Genomic DNA, 20226 nt, shown 5'->3' with positions numbered 1-20226 from the left:
CTGTAGGCAGTGCAATGAAATTGTAAACTGCAAACCAATACTGTGCTTGGATCACAACAGGCAAGTGGAAACAATGGCAGACCTCTAGGGTCTGCAGTTTGCACTCATTGGCCACTTTATTAGGTACACCTGCTTGTTAATGCAAATATCTAATCAGCCAATCATGTGGCAGCAGCTCAATGAAGAATCGGAATCAGGTTTATTGCCGCTAGCATGTCATGAAATTTGTTAACTTAGCAGCGGCATTTCAGTGCAATACATAACCTAGCAGAGAGAGAATAATAAATAAAACATAATAAAACAAGTAAATCAATTATGTATTTTAATAGATTTTTAAAAAATATGCAAAAACAGTAATACTGTATATTAAAAAAAGTGAGGCAGTGTCCAAAGCTTCAATGTCCATTTAGGAATCAGATGGCAGAGGGGAAGAAGCTGTTCCTGAATCACTGAGTGTGCCTTCAGGCTTCTGTACCTCCTACCTGAATAAACGCATGCAGACATGGTCGAGAGGTTGAGTGTACACATGTACTGCCTCTTCTGAGATGTTTTCAGTGCCGCAAGTTTGATATTATAGTAGCTGTATGTTGGGGGTTAAAAAGCCGTGTTGTAGATGTGCTGGAAAACATGATAAATGCAATTGCGGAGAAGGCTTTGGTCAAAATGAAGCAATTGTGGAAGGGAACATCGCTCTGCTTATGCAGGGTGTCCTTTACATAAGAAAGCTGTGGAGCTTATTTGGGTAGAAATGGGTATATCATGTGCAGGGGCTCTTCAGAAAGTACAGAAGACAGTATCAATGGGACCAATTAATATCCAGAATACACAAAGATTAAAGTCAATGTGCAAAGTCCTTTATTTTAGAACAAGATTGTTGATTTTTGATAAACTAAAATTTGTTACTTTCATAGCAGATGTGGTAAATTGTACAGCAAACTAAAGTAAGACTATAAAAGATTATATTTAAAGCTGCAGGAAAAATGTGAGACATAAAAGACTAACTCTAGAAATTGTTAACAATGCTTTACAAGGAAGGTCAAATAACATTCAAGCTTTAAAGAAGATGTTAATTATTTTCTTTTTTCCTTTTTAAAAGAAAAATCTTACCATGGAATGCTAAAGTTTGTTAGCTAATAGTCAGGGGATTTTAATGCATGGGGTGGTGGAAAACTTTCTGGAAGGAAAATATTTGGTGTGCTTGTATGATGGTCAGTAGGTGGCAGTAATGTACATTACGTTGGTCTGCCAACCGCCATCAAAATTTTCTAGAAGAAGAGGTTCAACTGTTGTTCAGACTAGGGTAACAGCTTCTTCCCCCAGTCTGAGAGAAAACCAAAAACCCTGCCACCACTGAGGTCTCATCACTAGGACAGCAAGCTATTTACTATACTGTGGACTTAACGTGCATTTTGAATTAGATTTTAATAATTTATTTGTGGTATTATTTTGTTTTATGTGCTGTGTAAGACGTGCATTATGGGTGCACTGTGGTCAGGAAGAGTTGCTCCGTTAGTCTGTCATCTGCCTGTACATATATACAACCAATCTTGAATTTGAATATTTCAAATTGCTGACCTACTGGAATCTTCATGCACAACAGTTTCAAAAGTTTACAGAGAATGGTACAAGAAACAAAACATCCAGCGAGCAGCAGTTCTCCAGTCAAAAACACCTTGTTATTGAGTGGGGTCAGAGGAGAATGATCAGACTGGTTCAAGCTGACAGGAAGGCGACAGCAACTGAAATAACTATGTGTTACAACAATGGTGTGCAGAAGAGCATCTCTGAATGCACCACACATTGAATCTCGAAGTGATAGGCTATAGCAGAAGACCTCACTAGGTTCCATTCCTGTGGCCACTTCACTAGGTACACTACTGTACCTAACAAAGAGGCCACTGACTGCATGCATATTCAAGAGGTTTTAAGAATTAACAGATAGTTTCCATTCAATACTGCAACTGTAGTTATCAATCACTGCTACTCCTCAACACAATCAGTTCTTTAAAATATATTGCAAAGTATTTTGTTTCAATTCATTGCATCCACACCGCCTCCATTTTCTACGAGGTTAATAGGTTCTTGATTAGTTAAGCTGTCAAAGGTTACGGGAGAAGGTAGGAAAGTGTGGTTGAGAAGGGTAACAAATCAGCCATGATAGAATGGCAGAGTGGACAATGAGCCAAATGACCTAATTCTGCTCCTATGTCTTATGGTCCTCCTTAAGCTTCTCTGTATCCTCCGGCTTGTTGATATATCATCCTGCACACTCATAAACATCATAATCTGCTCTCAGAATGAGACTTTTCATTCCAGGATGAAGGAGATGTCTTCCTTTTTTAAAGACAAGGGATTCTCTTCCTCCACCATCAACTTTGTCCTCAAATGCATCTCTCCCATTTCATGCACATCTGCTCTCACCCCATCTTCCCACCACCCCACTAGGGATAGGGTTCCTCTTGCCTTCACCTACCACCCCACCAGCTTCTGTGTCCAAAATATAATTCTCCATAACTTCCACCATCTCCAACGGGATCCCACCACCAAGCACATCTTTCCCTCCCCCCCCCACTTTCTGCTTTCCGCACAGATCATTCCCTACATGACTCCCTTGTCCATTCGTCCCCCCCATCCCTTCCCACTGATCTCCCTACTGGCACTTATTCTTGTAAGCAGAAGTGCTACATCTGCCCTTACACCTCCTCCATCACCACCATTCAGGGCCCCAGACAGTCCTTCCAAATGAGGTGACACTTCTGCAAGTCTGCTGGTGTGATATACTGTGTCCGGTGCTCCCAGTGCGACCTTCTGTATATTAGAGAGACCCGACGCAGACTGTGAGATCGTTTCACTGAACACCTAAGCTCTGTCCGCCAGAGGAAGCAGGATCTCTCAGGGGCCACACATTTTAATTCCATGTCCCATTCCCATTCCGATATGTCAATTCATGGCCCCCTCTACTGTCGAGAAGAAGCCACACTCAGGTTGGAGGAGGAACACCTTTTTTTCCATCTGGGTAGCCTCCAACCTGATGGCATGAACATTGATTTCTCTAACTTCTGTTAATGCCCCTCCTCCCCTTCTTACCCCATCCCCATTTTTAATTTTTTTCCCTCTCTCTTTCCCTCTCACAATAACTCTTTGCCTGTTCTCCATCTTCCTCTGGTGCTCCCCTCCTCCTTTCTTTCTTCCAGGGTCTTCCATCCTATGATACTCCCCCCTTCTCCAGCCTTGTATCCCTTTTACCAATCAACTTCCCAGCTCTTAGCTTTATCCTTCCCTCTCCTGTCTTCTCCTATCATTTTGGATCTCCTTCTCCCCCTCCCACTTTCAAATCTCTTACTATCTCTTTTTTCTGTTAATCCTGACGAAGGATCTCGATCTGAAACGTCGAATGTACTTCTTCCTATAGATGCTGCCTGGCCTGCTGCATTCCACCAATGTTTTGTGTGTGTTTGTATTGCAGCATCTGCAGATTTTCTCATGTTTGCATGTGTATTCACTTAGTTTGTGACTATTTGACCAAGTTCATTATAACACCATTTACACTTAAGGGATCTCTGTTCATTTTTAATCTCTACTTTCTCATCACTTGCCACTTTCCCTGCTCACACTCCAGCTGTGAGTGAAGTTACAGTCATGGCAAGAAGAATCATAATAAATTTATGAGAGGTTGGAGGAATATGAAATAACTAATGAACAGTATTCAATACAATTATAGCTAATTTGTGTCAGCTCTCATCTCCTCCTGCCCAGTTCTCCAATCTTACAAAACATTATCCACCTCCTCTCTAAGTACCTTTAAGATTTAGCTTCCCTACCCCCCCCACTCCCACCCCCCCCCCAGCTGATACAAGAAACCCCCTGTTTGTGACATTTACTGGGAGTAGTGTACATGAAGGTCCAGAAGCATAGTTGAGGTTCCCTACTGTGACGAGATCTGAAGGACTATTCTAAAGTGGACTGTTCCTCTAAACGAGAGAGAGAGGGAGCAAACAGCTTGTGTGCTAATTCAGCAGCAGGATGAGACAGAAAGTCCGAGAGTTGCTTCAGAAACTGAAAGACAGAGCTATATTATGGACAACTGGTGTTCTGCACTCTGAGAGATATGCAAGGTCAGTCAACTTTTTTTAATCAGGCACACAAGATACACAACTCCAGAGGCAAGGAGGGCACTGGTGAGCTTTGTGTGCCCACGACAAGGGTGGGTTTTTTGCTCACAGTGTGGACAAAGGGGTGACCGGTGGGGAGCTATCAGTGTGTGGGGTTGATAACTCCACCACAGAAGATGGCATCACCTTTTCTGTGGTCACAAGTTGATGACTTTTAAATAAGTTTCAGGAACAGAAGGACGATGTGGAGGATCAGCATTGGAAGATAAACCAACACTCTAACTCTCTCTCTCCAACTCTACTCAAACCAAATTCCAGAACTGAACTGATTACTTACCATACCACCGTAAACTGGCAAAGCTTGTGAACCTTATTTACTCACCTTTATATGCATATACTCTGCTAACCTGTTTACTTTATTCACATAGTTACTAATAAAATTGAGTTTATAATGGAAGACTCAGACCCCAGGTGTGTCCATTTCTGCTGGTTCTTTTTAACCCATTATGGGGTACGTAACACCTACATCCATCCTGCAGCCTCTTTTAACCCACTACCGTTAGGAAGGAGGTACAGGAACACCAGAACCAAGACTGCCAGACTGGGTAACAGCTTCTTTCCCAGGCGGTAAGACTAATGAAAACTGCCACCACTAGGACTTATCACTAGGATAGTGAGCTGTTTACTGTTCACTGTTTACCTATGCTGCACACTTCACATAAATTTTGGATTATTTTTATAAACTTATTTGTAATATTATTTTGTTTCATGTGCTGTGTGTAACATATGTATTGTGGATGCACCATGGTCCAGAGGAGCATTGTTTTGATTGGTTGTATATATGTACAGGCAGATGGCAAACTTGATGAAGGATATTCAGGGGGTTTATAGATACGATTTTTAAATTATGTTTAGTTGTTCTAAATATTGTGAATTGTAATGTGATCTTAAATAATGAATAGCTCATGGTAGTGACTTGCTTCTTTGAGTTCTCAAGCACCAGTAGTTAAAATAAAATGAGGTTTGTCTAGCCTTTTATACATTTGTTGGAAGTTTGACCTCTGAACAAGTGATTATGTTGCAGTACAATTGTGGACTGTGGACCTAATGTGGGCCAACAGGTCAAATATGCTATGTGTTAACACGCAGCTCAGTTTCAATAGGGCTTGCAATAAAACTGTGCAAGTATTCCAGGGACAATATCCTAAATAAATGAAACTATTTGATTGTGTTTTTCTTCCCCCATCTTCTTCAGTCTGAAAATTTACAAAATGGGTGTAGATTAATGAAAAAGATATTATCAATGTGATCTAGCTTTATGTTGTTTCAGTTGTATTGAGTTCATGATTAATTTGAAGAGGTGCTTTAACTTAACTTTCTAACTTCTGTCTCTGAAAACACGACATTCAATATGCAGTTAACCATTTGACTTTATGTGCGAAGTCTTATGGTGACAGACTTTTTAGTTGAGATTTTTGGTCTTTACTGTATTTAATTGATAATGTCTGTAAATAATTTTTAAACCCTTTATATGCACCCATAAGTCACCAGCTCAATATCTCATTGCAAGATGCACAAGTATGGGTTTTGTTAACCGATTATGTCAGTTAACCTTAGACTAATCTACAGTAGATGGTCATGAAGTGATATAAGCACTAGAAATCTTATTTGAATGATGGAGCTGTGATAGGATTGCTATAAAGATCTAGACTAATGGTGTGGTGAAAGGAGTTCAAATTCCATTGAAACAAATGTGAAATTCAAATTCAGTTAGTTTATTTAAATTGAATTTACATAAATGAGGGCAGGGCCTCTACAGTGAGCAATAAAACAGATGTAGAACAAAGGAACCAAGGAATACAAGTATGGTTCTCTGAAAGTGGGGTTACAAGTAAATAGGATGGTGAAGAAAGCTTTCGGCACATTGGCCTTCGTCAGTCAGTCATCCCGAGTATAGAAGTTGGGATGTTATGTTGCAGTTGTATAAAATGTTGGTAAGTCTGTATTTGGAATATTGTGTTCAGTTTTAGTCAGCCTGCTATAGGATGGATGCCATTAAGCTGGAAAAAATGCTGAGTAGACTTCACATAATTCAGCCCCTCAGGTTCTGGTAATGGAAGTTATTAAATAATACTTCCATCCAAGAAGAGCAGGATGAGCTGTGTCAAGGGCCATTGCTCACATCTACAATAATGAAGTGTTGAGAAGTTGGACATGGCTAGAATTAACTCCTACCTGAACAAGGACCTGGACCCACTACAATTTGCCTACCCCACAGAAGGTCTACAGTGGACACGATCTCTCTGGCTCTTTGCTCATCTCTAGCGCACCTAGACAACAGCAAAACATACATCAGGCTGCTGTTTATCAATTACAACTCAGCATTCAACAGAACTATCATCCCTTCACTACTAATCAACAAGCTTCATAATCTGGACCCCTGTACCTCCCTCTACAATTGGATCACTGACTTTCTTATTTGGAGATCAGTCAATGCAGATCAATAATAACGATGGTCAACATAGGCACATCTCAAGGTTGCATGCTCTGCCAACACTTATGACTGTGGTTAGGTACAGCTCATTCATCTCTGTACATCCCTCTACAACTGGATCATTGATTACACCACAGATGTTGGCAGAATTTCAGATGGTGACAATCAGTCTTACAGGAGTGAGAGTGTCTGATTGAGTGCCGCATATGCAGTGTCAGCAAGACCATGGAATTGATTGTGGAGTTCAGGAAGGGGAAGTTGGAAAAACACACAACAGTACAGATTGAGGGGTTAGCAATAGAAAGGGTGAGCAGCTTCAAGTTCCTAGGTGTCAATATCTCAGAGTATCTGCACTGGGTCCAAGAATTGATGTAATCTCAAGAAAGCTAAGATGGTGGCTATACTTTATTAGGATTTTGAGGAGAATTGGTATGTCATCAAGTTCTGTAGCAAATTTCTACAGATGTATGGTGGAGAACATTCTGACTGGCCACATTACAGCCTGATAGGCCACAGAGGGTTGTAGACTCAGCCAGAAAAACGATGGACACAATCCTGCTGCCATCAAAAACATCTTCAAGAGGCAGTGCCCCAAGAAGGTGACCCTCACCATTTGGGACCTGCCCCTGCCATTAACATAGGGCATAAATTTAAGGTGAGATTGGAGGTATTTAATAGGAACCCAGGAGAGGTGGGGGTTGTGTGGGGTGGCAACCTTTACACCCGGAGAGCAGTTGGTGTACGGAGTGTACTACTGGAGGAAGTGGTTGAAGAAGATACATTATAAACATTTCCGAGGCACCAAGACAGAAACACTGACAGGAAACATATGCACTAAATGGGCATCTGGGATTAGCTTAGGTGGGAATATTGGTCAACCTGGTCCAGTTTGGCTGAAAGGCCTGTTTCCAGACTCTGATGCTGTGGATGTTGATGAAACTGATAATATTATCATTAAATGTCAATCTAGTATATTAGTAACATTCAGGGAAGGAAACTTGCTAATTTTATCTGATCTGGTTTATATGCACAGTATCTCTGGGACAATGAAAGCAGTTAACTACTAGCTATGTTCTGACAATGAAAATGAAAGAACCAATACTAAATGCTTCCGTTGTCTCCCTAAGGATTTGCTCTGTATTGTTTCTACAGGTTATTTTTGACCTCATTCTGTGTGCTGATGTGCCCTTTAATTCTGGTGCAGCTTGTCATGGTCTACATTTATCCAGTTTTTTTTTCGAATCCCAAAACAGGGATCATCATATCAGTAGCCTTGACATTTCAGTGAGAATTTGCTCAGTTTGCATAAATGCTCCTTACATTTCAATTCCTCTGATTTGTCAATGACATGCTTTTTATTAAACATAGCTTTTTGACATTTGAAGTATTCTTTTTCAGTATGTTGTCCAGAATTTTATGTAGTACTTTATTAGTGGTTGCTCAAATGATTTAATGCATTAGGATTAGTTCAATATTTAGGCTTAAATGACATTTGATTTGCTTTAACTGCCAACAAGCACTGTTGCGTAAACTTGTAACTACCTTCTTTTGAGATAATGATTGCTTTTCATGTTGATTTATTTTTATCACATTAATGGTCATTCAGATTTTTTTGGTGTGCATATTAAGCCCACATATTAGTGAAAAGAGTTTTCTTTTTTTCCCCCCCAATGAGTGATAGTATAAAAATAATCCCTGGTAAAATTAACTGACACTTCTTGGATTTCGCTAATGACTTTTACAGACCTGTAATCATTTTAATTGGATACGAAGGTCAGTTAAAATGTTTTACAACTGCAAAACTGTTACAACTAATATAAAACAAATTGTCACTTGTATTACACTGAATTGCAGCCAACATTTAAAAGTATTCTTCATAAATACAGTAATTTCATTAGGGAAAAAGCTGACCAGGAAGGATAAGTATTTCAATTAGTATTCTGAAATGAAGTTTTATTTACTTTGAACTTCGGGGGGAAAGTTTGTTTATAGAAGTACATTTATGTCACCATATAAAATCCTGAGATTCTTTGTCTTGCAGGTATAGAATAACCAACATAACAGAACCAATGAAAGAGCACACCTATTTGGGGCATTGTGTGAAAGTCAACAAACTGTGCAAATACAAAAAGAAATTAATAATAATAAAACATAAGTAAGCAATAAATATCAAGAACATGACATGAGGAGTTCTTGAAAATGAGTCCATAGGTTGCGGGGACATTTCAGTAATGGGACAGATGAAGTTAACCCCTTCAGTTCAAGTGCCTGGTGCTTGAGGGTTTAAAACTGTTTTCTGAACCTGGTGGTGTGAGTACTGAGGCTCTTGTACATCTTCCTGTTGGCAGCAGCAAGGAGAGGGCATGCCCTGTGCAGTGAGTGTCCCTGATGATGGATGCTACTTTCCTGTAGATGGGCTCAATAATGGGAAGGGCTTTAGAAACACAGAAAAGCTACAGCACAATACAGGCCCTTCGGCCCACAAAATTATGCCGAACATGTCCCTACTTTAGAAATTACTAGGCTTACCTATAGCCCAATATTTTACTAAGCTCCATGTACCTATCTAAAAGCCTCTTAAAAGACCCTATCGCATCTGCCTCCACTACGGTTGCCAGCAGCCCATTCCATGCACTCACCACTCTGCGTAGAAAACTTAACCCTGATATCTCCTCTGTACCTGCTCCCCAGCACCTTAAACCTGTGTCCTCTTGCTGCAACCATTTAAGCCCTGGGAAAAAGCCTGACTATCCACACAAACAAGGCCTCACATCATCTTATACCCCTCTATCAGGTCACCTCTCATCCTCCGTCACTCCAAGGAGAAGAGGCTGAGTTCACTCAACCTATTCTCATTCGGCATGCTCCCCAATCCAGGCAACATCCTTGTAAATCTCCTCTGCACCCTGTCTATGGCTTCCACATCCTTCCTATAGTGAGGCGACCAGAACTGAGCACAGTACTCGAAGTGGGGTCTGACCAGGGTCCTATATAGCTGCAACATTACCTCTCAGCTCCTAAATTCAATTCCATGATTGATGAAGGCTAATACATCGTATGCTTTCTTAACCAGAGTCAAACTGCGCAGCTGCTTTGAGCATCCTATGGACTCGGACCCCAAGATCCCTCTGATCCTCCACACTGCCAAGAGTCTTACCATTAATACTATATTCTGCCATCATATTTGACCTACCAAAATGAACCACCTCACACTAATCTAGGTTGAACTCCATCTGCCACTTCTCAGCCCAGTTTTGCTTCCTATCAATGTCCCACTGTAACTTCTGACACCCCTCCACACTATCCACAACACCCCCAAACTTACTAACCCATCCCTCCACTTTCTCATTCAGGTCATTTATAAAAATCACGAAGAATTAGGGTCCCAGAACAGTTCTCTGAGGCACTCCACTGGTCACCGACCTCCACGCAGAATATGACCCATCTACAACCACTCTCTGCCTTCTATGGGCAAGCCAGTTCTGGATCCACAAAGCAATGTCCCCTTGGATCCCATGCCTCCATACTTTCTCAATAAGCCTTGCATGGGATACCTTATCAAATACCTTGCTGAAATCCATATACACTATATCTACTGCTCTTCCTTCATCAATGTGTTTAGTCACATCCTCAAAAAATTCAATCAGGCTCGTAAGGAATGACCTGCCCTTGACAAAGCCATACTGACTACTCCTAATCATATTATACCTCTCCAAATGTTCATAAATCCTGCCTCTTAGGATCTTCTCCATCAACTTACCAATCACTAAGGTAAGACTCACTGGTCTATAATTTCCTGGGCTATCTCTACTCCCTTTCTTGAATAAAGGAACAACATCTGCAACTCTCCAATCCTCTGGAACCTCTCCCATCCCATTGATGATACAAAGATCATGGCCAGAAGCTCAGCAATCTCCTCCCTCGCCTCCCACAGTAGCCTGGGGTACATTCTGTCCAGTCCCGGCGACTTATCCAACGACGCTTTCCAACAGCTCCAGCACATCCTCTTTCTTAATAGCTACGTGCTCAAGCTTTTCAGTCTGCTGCAAGTCAGCACTACAATCAACACGACCTTTTTCCATAGTGAATACCGAAGTAAAGTATTCATTAAGTGTCTCTGCTATTTCCTCCGGTTCCATACACACTTTCCCACTATCACACTATTCTTTCACATCTTATCCTCTTGCTCTTCACATACTTGTAGAATGCCTTGGGGTTTTCCTTAATTCTGCCTACCAAGGCCTTCTCATGGCCCCTCTGGCTCTCCTAATTTCCTTCTTAAGCTCCTTCCTAGTAGCCTTATAATCTTCTAGATCTCTAACATTACCTAGCTCTCTGAACCTTCTGTAAGCTTTTCTTTTCCTCTTAACTAGATTTTATTGTACATTACTTTATTGTCATCAAACAATTGATACTAGAGCGTACAATCATCACAACAATATTTGATTCTGCGCTTTGCGCTCCCTGGAGTACAAGTTGAAGTAAATATAATAAAAATTTAAATTATAAATCTTAAATACAAAATAGAAAAGGGAAAGTAAGGTAGTGCAAGTCAGGTCCGGATATTTGGAAGGTACGGCCCAGATCCGGGTCAGGATCCGTTCAGCAGTCTTATCACATTTGGAAAGCTGTTCCCAAATCTGGCCGTATGAATCTTCAAGCTCCTGAACCTTCTCCCAGAGAGAAGAGGGACAAAAAGTGTGTTGGCTGGATGGGTCGTGTTCTTGATTATCCTGGCAGCACTGCTCCAACAGCGTGCGGTGTAAAGTGAGTCCAAGGATGGAAGATTGGTTTGTGTGATGTGCTGGGCTATGTTCATGATCTTCTGCAGCTTCTTCCGGTCTTGGACAGGACAACTTCCATACCAGGTTGTAATGAACCCTAGAAGAATGTTTTTTACTGTACACCTATAAAAATTAGTGAGGGTTTTAGGGGACAGGCCAAAATTCTTCAGCTTTCTCAGGAAGTAAAGGCGCTGGTGGGCTTTCTTGGCAGTGGACTCTGCTTGGTTAGACCAAGTCAGGTCATTTGTGATATTCACCCCGAGCTTTTGACCTGTTCCACCTGCGCACCACCGATGTAGATGGGGGTCACACGGTCCACTACTCCTTCTGAAGTCAACAACCAATTCCTTCGTCTTGCTGACGTTGAGGGATAGGTTATTGTCTTCGCACCATGCCACCAGGTTCTTAATTTCCTCTCTGTACTCCGTCTCATCATTACCCAAGATACGGCCTACAATTGTGGTGTCATCAGCAAACTTATATATTGAGTTCGATGGAAACTTGGCTACACAATCATGGGTGTACAGTGAGTACAGCAGGGAGCTGAGTACACAGCCTTGTGGGGCACCAGTGCTCAGAGTGATTGTAGAGGAGAGCTTGTCCCCTATTTTTACAGCCTGGGTCCTGTCTGTGAGGGAGTTGAAAATCCAGCTGCAGATCTGAGTGCTAAGACCCAGGTACTGGAGCTTAGGAATCAGTTTATTTGGAATGATGGTATTAAAGGCAGAGCTGTAATCAATGAACAGGAGTCTTATATATGCGTCTTTATTCTCCAGGTGTTCTGAAGAATGTAGTGCCACAGAGATGGCATCTGCCGTTGACCTGTTGCTCTGGTAGGCGAAGTGCAAAGCATCGAGGTTGACCGGTAGGCTATCTATGGTTGATGTGTACCATAACCATATTTATTACAGTCTTTGTACACCACAATTCCTGTACCCTACCATAACTTCCCTGTCTCATTGGAACGTACCTATACAGAACTCTACACAAATATCCCCTGCACATTTGCCATATTTCTTCCATACTTTTCCCTGAAAGCAGCCGTTTCCAATTTAAGCCTCCAATTTCCTGCCTGATAGCCTCATAATTCCCCTTACTCCAATTCAACGCTTTTCTAACTTGTCTGTTCCTATCCCTCTCCAATGCTATTGCAAAGGAAATAGAACTATGATCACTATCTCCAAAATGCTCTCCCACTGAGAGATCTTGCACCTGACCAGGTTCATTTCCCAATACCAGATCAAGTACAGCCTCTCCTCTTGTAGGATTATCTACATACTGTGTCAAGAAACCTTCCTGAACACACCTAACAAACACTACCCCATCTAAACCCCTTGCTCTAGGGAGATGCCAATAGATATTTGTGAAATTAACCTGTGATAGACTGGGCTTTATCCACTGCTTTTTTGTAGGACCATAGTGTAGATGTGATTTTAGTGCCTCCAGCCCAAAATGTTATATTAACATTTTTCTGTAATGAGAGTCCTACACCTTTTCATTTCACACCAAATGAAGTGCATTGGATCAGCGACGTAATGGGATGACAGAATATTTTAGTATTATGTTGAGGGTAAATATTTGAAAGAGGTATAATTCTATCTGGGTCAATTTTGATTCTGGGATAAATATTATTTACAATATATTGCAACAAATCTGTAAAATATCACATTAATTCTAAATTTTCCAAGCTAATTGCTGAACATATTTTCCAACTTAGTTGGCCACCTCTTATTTCTGCATGGCGGTTGTATTGGATTGAATGGGAAGTTGAGTTCTGTAGCACTTGTTTATGAATTAAATGGTCTAGAAGTGACATGGCAAATTAGCTGATGATTCATGACACTTGAAAATAAGATTTTATTAGATTTCAGATACTTACTAACAGATTAAGTTTAAATACTAAATGGATAACAATGCCTTGCTCTTTTAAATTGATTTACAGTAACATGTTGAAACATTTCACTTTAATTTTCCAGAAGCCTTATGTGGCCATGTTGTAATGGGTTGAGCACCACTCTGAACTGGATGGTTTGGAGGCAGTTTTGACCTAATTTATTTGCAAATTTGCAAAAGGCAGTAAATACAAGAAACATGATAGAATCAATGAAACACAGCACCCAAAAGAATGAACAATGTGCAAAAGTTAACAAACTGTAGAAATATAAAAAGAAAAAATAATAACAATAAATAGAGAACATGAGGTGAAAAATCCTTGAAAGTGAATCCAGGAGTAGTGGGAAGTTCAGTGATGGGCTGAATGAAGTTATCCCCTCTGGTTCAAGAGTCTGATGGTCTGAAGGCTGAAGGGTAATAACTGTTCCTGAGCCTGGTGGTATGGATCTTGAGGCTCCTGTACTTTCTTCCTGATGGCAGCAGCAAGAAGAGAGCACGGCCTGAATGGTGAGAGTCCTTGACAATGGATGCTGCTTTCCTGTGACACCGCTACATGTAGATGTACTCAATGATGGGAAGGGCTTTACTACTAATGGACTGGGCCATATCCACTATTTTTTGTGGGTTTTTCTGTTCAAGGACACTGGTGTTTCCATACCATATTATGATGAAACCAGTTAATATACTCTTTACCACACATCTATAGATGTTTGTCAAAGGTTTAGATGACATGCCAAATCAATATAAACTTCCAAGTAGAGGCGCTGCTGTGTTTTCTTCATAACGACATTTATGTGCTGGACTAAAGACAGACCCTCCGAAATTAATAACACTGAGGAATTTAAAGATGCTGAACACCTCCACCTTTGATTCCCCCAATGAAGACAGCTCATGGACCTCTGGTCCCCTCCTCTTGAAGTCAATCAGCTCCTTGGACATTGAGAGATTTTCAATCTCCCTCCTAAAGGCTGTATGTCACCACTTTTGATTTGGCCAGCAACAGTGGTGTCATCAGCAAACTCAAATATTGCACTGGAGCTGTGCTTAGCCCCATGCTCATAAGAATAAAACAAGTAGAGCGGGGGCTATGCTGTGTGCACCTGGGCTGATAGAGATTGTAGAAATGTTGTTGCCAGTCCAAACTGACTGGGATCTGCAAGTGAAGAAATCCAGGATTCAATTGCACAAGGAGATATTGAGGCCAAGGTCTTGAAGCTTATTGGTTAGTTTTGAGGGGATGATTGTATTAAACGCTGAGCTGTACTTAATGAAGAGCATCCTGACATATGCATCTTCACTGTCCAAATACTCCAGGGTTGAGTGAAGAGTCAATGAAATGGCATCTGTTGTTGACTTGTTGTGATAGTAGGCAAATTGGAGTGGTCCAAGTCACTTCCCTGGCCTCTCAGAGCAATTCATCACAGTGGATGCAAATGTTACTAGACAATAGTCATGGGCGCCAGTATAATTGAAGCTTGCTTGAAGTAGCTTGGAGCCTTAGACTGCTTAAGCAAGAGGGTAAAGATATTGATGAATACTCCAGCACAGGTCTTTAGTACTTAATCCAGTATCCTGTCTGATGAGGGTTCACCATCTTGAAGGATGCTCTCAAGTCGGCCTCAGACACTGAAAATCACAGGGAAGTTTGTGAAGGTTCCTCCATGTTTTGATGGTCAAAGCGAAAATAAAAGGCACTGAGCTCATATGGGAGCAAACTCTTGTTTCCACCTATGTCACCCATTTCGCTCCACTGCACTAATCCATTACACAACCTATTAATTCACCATTAGTCTGAACTTTTGAATCAGCATCAAGATTTGGAAGGTAAGGAGCAAGTCAAGTCAGCTATTCTTTTTCATTGGTTGTGTAAATGTTTAAATTTGAGTTTCCAAATCAAAACCAACAGAACTAAGAAAGAATGAGGAAAGAAGAAGCAGGTACAGTGGATTCTGAGTAATTGGGCCATAGGTTAAACACTACATTATACTTAGAGCAAACAATGTTTAAAACAAGGTCTGTTGCATGTGTTTATGTTCAAAAAGCGGTGATTTTTGTCAACAAATGAGCAGTAAAACAATTCAGAACTGTTTTACTCATTGCAGTCTCAAGCATTCAGACTTGGAGATGCCAAAAATGGCCAGGAGTGAAAATAATTTCACTACTTCAACAAATTAGGAACCATGAAGATTTAGGGTTTAGACAGTCATCTTGAATATTACAACGAAAATGTCAAAGGTACAATCATCAAAAGCATTGTATATAGGTATTCCATTATCTGCACTGATTTTGTTCCTTATAATCAATAAAAGAACAACATGGCAGTGTACACACCAAATGTATTCCTCCATCGATAACAACTAGAAACCAACACAGTTTTATAGTAATGAAGTAGTCTTTGTAATGTTCTAATTTGTCCTGTATTTCATTTAAATACATAATTTTTAAATACCTTTAACTATTTCTATGAAACTTTGGCTAATTGGAGAGCCGCATAATGGAGCCAAAATGTACTGGTCCCAATGTGTCCCAATTAACTGGAATCCACTGTAATTTTATTAGGCACAGGTGGGAAGAAAAAGTCAGAATGAAATGGGAACACCATAGAAGGTCTTGACACTTACAATGAAGTATGAACATATTTGGCCAAGATATAAACGAAGGAAAGTTCCACAACAATTGAGGCAATCTTTTGCAATTTTCCAGCAGTATTACCCAACTTATGAGCCAACAGAGGAGATATCAGGGGCAAGTTTCTTTTATATAAACGCAGAGAGTGGTGAGTGCGTAGAATGGGCTGCCTGCGACAATGGTGGAGGCGGTATGATAGGGTCTTTTAAAGGATTCCTGGATAGGTACATGGAGCTTAGAAAAATAGAGGGCTGTGTGTAATCCTAGGTAATTTCTAAGATAAGGACGTTTGGCACAGCTTTGTGGACCGAAGGGCCTGTATTGTACTGTAGGCTTTCTATGTTCTAACATGAATCTTGATTACTGAATATTGGCATTTCAATTGTTCTGTTTAATATCAGTGAATGTATATAGCATACAACCTGAAATTCTTACTCTTCAGTCATCTATGAAACAGAAAACCCCAAAGAATGAATGACAGAAAAACTTTAAAACCCTAGCAACCCCATCCCCTTCCCACACACAAGCAGCAAAGCATCAAACCTCTCCCACTTGCTCCAGCATGAAGCACTTACCACCCACCAAGCAAGCAACAGCAAACCCCTAAAGAGACCGTGATTTGCAGAAAAGAGGTTAACATATAAATTTGCTACAGCCAAGAACTGTAAGTGTAACAGATTTTAATAATCACAAAGTACCTATATATCAATGCACAGCTAAATTTCATGACACCATCTTGCTGTTTTACCATATTAAATTTTAATGCCAAGAACTTCCACTAAATATCTGCAGATCATCTCACCACACAGTTCAAAATGCTTTATGTAACCAAAAATTAGGTTATCAATGCAGATCAGAAGCAGACGACATAATTATCCTGATGTTTGCCATATTTAGTCAACTGCAATGTTCAGTGATTAAACCAGAGGCAGCCGAGACCGATTAGATCCCAAAGACCAATGTACACAGATTAACTATCTCCTCAAATCCACAGATTTACAATTCCATAATCCCCATAATTTAGTCAATACAAAGATCTTAAAATTACAGGAATACTTCATAACAATAACTCTTGTTAACTTGCCAGGGGTTCCCAACCATTTTTATGCCATGGATCAATGCCATTAAGCAAGACTCCATGGACTCCAGGTTGGGAACCCCCAACTGAGACCAAAGCACCCAAGTATATCACACTAAATCACTAATTCAAAGGAAGCACTGTCAACCCAAAATATTGAAGGAAACAATGTCATTGTAACTATTGAAATTGTATTATAGCAGCTACTATTACCTTTGTTCTTAAGGATATAAAAAATGTGCATGGGTTTGTGAGCCTCGACTGAGAGGTGTCTCCAGAATGATGCCTGCTTGAGATGAATAAAGACCACCTGCTTCAGTGCCTCACTGGTGACTTCGATCAACAGAGATATTGAGATGGTGGCAATGCACACATACAAAGGGTTTGAAAATAATTTACAGACACTAAAAAATGAAATACAGGTGAATATTACATTTACCTTGACTAAAAAAACTAAGATAGCCATCAACATAAGGCTTGGTTATATATACACAGTTGAATGGCCAGTGCATATTAAATGTCATCAATAATGTTTTCAAAGAAAATTAGAAAGGCAAAAAATTAAAACACCACTTCAAATTAAACAAGAACTCAATATAATTCAAACAAAACATATAACATGCAGTTAAAGACTTGGGAGCCTAAACTATACATGCATTTAGACAGAAGTTCATTGAAATGAAAGTTACTTTGTATTTTAGAAAGCCTGATTCACATTAATAGTTTTTTTAACTGGAGGACAGAATCAAGTTCTCATATCGCCTTCCATTCATTGATATCTGACATTATATACTCCAGATCCATGTGTTCTGGCAAAGGATGGGTTTAAAAATAAAAAAAACAAAGAATCTCTGATCAAAATCAACCATCTTCCTTCTTAGTCGCACTATATTCAACATACTTCAATCTTAAACTTCCTTCTTGAGTATTTATTTATATCTTTACACGCTGATTGTTATCCAACTTAAGGCTTCCTTAAAGAACTGTTCCCTTGACCTCTCTCATTTCAAAGCACTTCCTTGACCATTAGACATTTTAAAAATATCCAAAAAATACATTTATCCTTCGCACAAGAGAAAACTCACAATTCAATATAATTCTAATCCCTTCATACAATGTAAACCAAATCAGTTCTACTCAATCAACTATTCAGTTCGATTGCCAAGAGCACCCCCACAAGTTCTGATGAACTCTAGCTTCCTTGTTCAGAAAACCCAAAAAGATGCTTGAGTTATTACAGAAGGTGATGTCATAATGCAGTCAAATTGCTACTCAATTCCCAATAAAAAATCAAGATAGAATCCTTTATTTTTCAACCTGCATTTTAAAAATTTCATAAAAACCCAAACTCTTTGCATTTCCACATCATTAAATTGACCTCTTATCTGGCCCCACCCTTCCCAAAGTTCTGGTCATGTTTTCCCTCTAATACCACACGGTATCTTTTATCCAATTAATCTTCACCCCTTTGCTATATTAATTTGATGTCACGATTAGGAGTATCATCTTCAGGTTCATTTACTATCACATGTACAAAACATACAGCAAAGTGCATTCAACACACACAAAATGCTGGTGGAATACAGCAGGCTAGGCAGTATCTATGGGGAGAAGCACTGTCGACATTTCGGGTCGAGACCCTTCGTCAGGACAAACAGAAGGGTCTCGGCCTGAAACGTTGACAGTGCTTCTCCTTATAGATGCTGACCGGCCTGCTGTGTTCCACCAGCATTTTGTGCGCGTTGTTTGAATTTCCAGCATCTGCAGATTTCCTCGTGTTAGCAAAGTGCATTGTTGGAGTTAACAACCAACGCAACCCAAGAACGTGCTGGGGACAGCCCACACACTTTGCCACAAATGCCAGCACCAACAAAGCATGCCCACAATGCTCAGCAGAACAGAAACAAAGCAACAGCAAAACAAGCCCTTTCCATCCATCACACACACAGCCAGTCATCCAGTCTCCACTGGACTCGCAGACGGCCTCTGACTTCCCAACAGTCTTGCAGACTCACTGCTTTTTGGGGGGGGGGGGGCGCAGACTGAATGGACCAAGTAGCCTGGCCTATGTCTTCTGCACCCACGCATTGGTAAATTAATTTTATAATAGCACTACACAAGTTCAGTTAACTATAGATCCATCAAATGGATTTGACACACGAGCCACTTCTACACATGTCTAAGTTTTGTATGAAAGTTAACAAAATGTTAAGATGCTAGTTAATGTTCAACTTCTATCTATGTGAGTACTTAGACATTGCTCCTTGATCATGGAATCACAACTAAACAAGGCCTTTGAACTAATACTTACCAATATTTCTCAACGTGGTAAAAGTCAAGCAAGATAAGGAAAGGTTATACAAGAAAACAATGCCAATCTAAAAATAGTGTAGAAGATAGAAAGAATGGGAGACAGATGCAAAGTTAAAGAAATAGAAATATTTAAAATGTGCATGGAAAAAGAGATCCATGTGTTCCTTTCACATTGAGAAACACACATCAATCATTTATTCAACTGATGAGCATCCTATGTGTGCTACTAGACTTATTCAAAAATAACATTAGATGACTCAAAAATATCTGAAAAAAAATAAAGAAAATGGAAATAATTAAGTAGGTGCTTTTCTTATGTGTGGGAATTTGCTTCTTCTGGGGTAGAATTGTAAAATAAAATTATAAACTCTTCACCCACTTAAACTTGTTATTTTTAACATTCATAGATCCTGACCAGCCATATTCAACAATAAGGTGCTGTATCTTCTAAAAAGCAACACCAGGATTTACAAAAGCATCTGACATCCAATCTTCTCTCCAACATGCTTGCAAAATACGCAAGGGTGGTGTTTTGCAAGAAGCATGCATTAGTACTTAAGTGATTTCAAATTTTACCAAAAGAAACAAGTAACTTCAGTGTCTTATTCCAATCTAGACATTACAACTTGCAAAGGGATTTCTACCTGTAATACTGTTTCTCTTTGTTTCCACCACGGGTGCCGTCAACCTTGTTGAGAGCTTGGGATATTTTCTGTTTTTAATATCATAAATGAGCCCTCATTTATTAATAGATGTAATGTTAAACTAACCTGCAACAATAAGCAAAAATCTGCTTTACAAACTGGAATATCACATTAGCCTTACTCCTAACTACACACTTTTTGTACTCCTTACAGCCCCCAGTTTCATACATTCCAGTTATTAGTTTTAAACTGATTCCATATCAAACATGACACTTGTGAT

The 20226-nt window shown here is 40.0% G+C and overlaps 1 protein-coding gene across 5 annotated transcripts in view; it reads right to left on the bottom strand.

Moving 5' to 3' along the window:
• Positions 1–20226, bottom strand: part of vmp1 (vacuole membrane protein 1) — a 200091-nt gene that overhangs the window by 167237 nt on the left and 12628 nt on the right. The window contains exon 2 of one of the 5 annotated variants that reach the window (XM_059973626.1): positions 19947–20072. The exons of the other annotated variants lie outside the window; for them this stretch is intronic. The gene's annotated coding sequence lies outside the window, so the exon portion shown is untranslated. The remainder of the gene's footprint in view (positions 1–19946; positions 20073–20226) is intronic. 5 annotated transcript variants of the gene reach the window in all.

This window comes from Hypanus sabinus, chromosome 6 (assembly GCF_030144855.1).
Source record: "Hypanus sabinus isolate sHypSab1 chromosome 6, sHypSab1.hap1, whole genome shotgun sequence".
Taxonomy (NCBI): Eukaryota; Metazoa; Chordata; class Chondrichthyes; order Myliobatiformes; family Dasyatidae; genus Hypanus; species Hypanus sabinus.
Note: the sequence above shows the minus strand (reverse complement) of the source record. Positions and strands in the feature narration are given on the sequence as shown.